Below are 1919 nucleotides of genomic sequence, written 5' to 3'. Positions count from 1 at the left end.
TTTGGAGGCCTTTAGGAGTAAGGGTATTATCAGGGGATATGCAGAGAGATCTGTGAAGAAGGGCAGTAGTTTTTTCTGAGGGACTCTATTAGGAGATTTATATGGTACCAACCAGTTCTTGTGTGAGGTTTGACAGCATCAAGTTTTTTTTTTCCAAGTCATATAATTGTGTAGACTGTGAGACAGTAGGGTATAATCAGCTCTGGGTCTAGAGTAGAGCCTGCAAACTGTGGCTCTATGGGCCAAATCCAACTCATAGCCTATTTTTGTATGGCCTGTGAACTAACACAGTTTTTAACATTTTTCAAGAGTTGACAACAAATCAAAAGGAGAATGATATTTCATGATGTGTGAAATTAAATGAAATTCAGATTTCAGTGTCCATGAATAATGTTTTGGATTTTGTCAATAAAATATGTGTGGAAATTTGTTCTCTTTCTTGTTATATAAACTTCTATGTAATATCCTTCTTTTTTGCCTCTTGGCTCACAAAGCCTAAAATATTTACTATCTAGTCTTTTACAGAAAAGTTTGCCAACCCCTAATCTAGAGTATCTGAATTAAAGTCTAGGTTTTGCCACTTACTATGTATGTTTGGGCAATTTGCTCAATATCTTTCTGTTCTATAGTTTATTATTTGTAAAATGTGAAAAATAATAGCACCAATTTCAAAGGCTTTTTATGAGGATTAGAAGAGTTAATATTAATAGAGCACTAGAACAATGGATGACAATAATAAGCACTTCAATTAAAAACCTACTGTTATGTGGAAATTCTAACATTCCGTATTCCACATTCATAGGTAAGCGGCAATGAAAATATGAAGTTAATTGTGATGGACACTTGTAAGTAAGACAGTGAGCCATATGCTCAGATTGTCTAGAACAGAAATCCTTCACCTGAAATAGTTTAATTGCCTTGGAATTGCATACCAAATTATTATATATTTCACTTTATTAATCCATATTTTTTTCTGACATATAAGTCTAATTTTATGAGTGCATTAAAGGTGTACATAACCCAAAAATGTTTTGAATCACTGACCTATCGATAACTTACACCTGGAAATGAACTTAAGCAGGATTTTGTCCAAAAACAATTTCTATACTATATTCATATTACGTTAATCACTTTACATCCAAGTGATGTAAAACTATATAGATAATAAAAATTAGGAAGAGTTACTAATATAAAAATATAAGATGTAATATTATGCAATATTCATATTTATGAACACAAGTACTCAAGAAATTGCTAAATTATAAATCAGTTTAACTATGATAGGCATATTAACAGTTCTTCAAGAATTATATCCAATATGATACATTAATTGGTCATTCAGTGGACAAAGGTAATGATAAAGCTGCATTTACTAAGCCTCTACTGTGAACCAAGCACTATTTATTCAGTCTGAAAGTGTCACTTTCCTCACTTGTGTTCATTCAAATGAAAATATTGAAAATATCTCATTATATTGATGAAATATGGTAAAAGAATGTACAAGACTCGGTAGGCTTATTTATTTCAGTCAGTCTTGTTTTAGTGCTGTTCCCTGTCATTTTGCCAGACTGTTTGTTCACAGTTTTCATGATAGGGAGAAGATAGCTTTCCCTTCCAACTCTTTAGAAAAATGCTTTACGTGGATATTGTATAGGGTTTGTTATGTATTCCTAATGATGGAATTAACACAGCTTGTTGGAAAAAATTCAGTAACCTAAGCTGACTTATAAAAAGTTACAAGTACTCATAGTTTCAGCATCCAGAAATACTATATTTTGGTGTACATTCTTGAAAATTTTTCTTTGTGCATGTTTTTGGGGTTTTTTCCCAGAAAAACAAACATGAAATAGTCATTTAAATGGAAAAGACCTCTCTAACTCTTAGTTTGAAAAAGGAATTTAACCCAGGCACTTGTTTTG

Source organism: Galeopterus variegatus, unplaced genomic scaffold (assembly GCF_000696425.1).
Source record: "Galeopterus variegatus unplaced genomic scaffold, G_variegatus-3.0.2 Scaffold1894, whole genome shotgun sequence".
Lineage (NCBI taxonomy): Eukaryota > Metazoa > Chordata > Mammalia > Dermoptera > Cynocephalidae > Galeopterus > Galeopterus variegatus.
Note: the sequence above shows the minus strand (reverse complement) of the source record.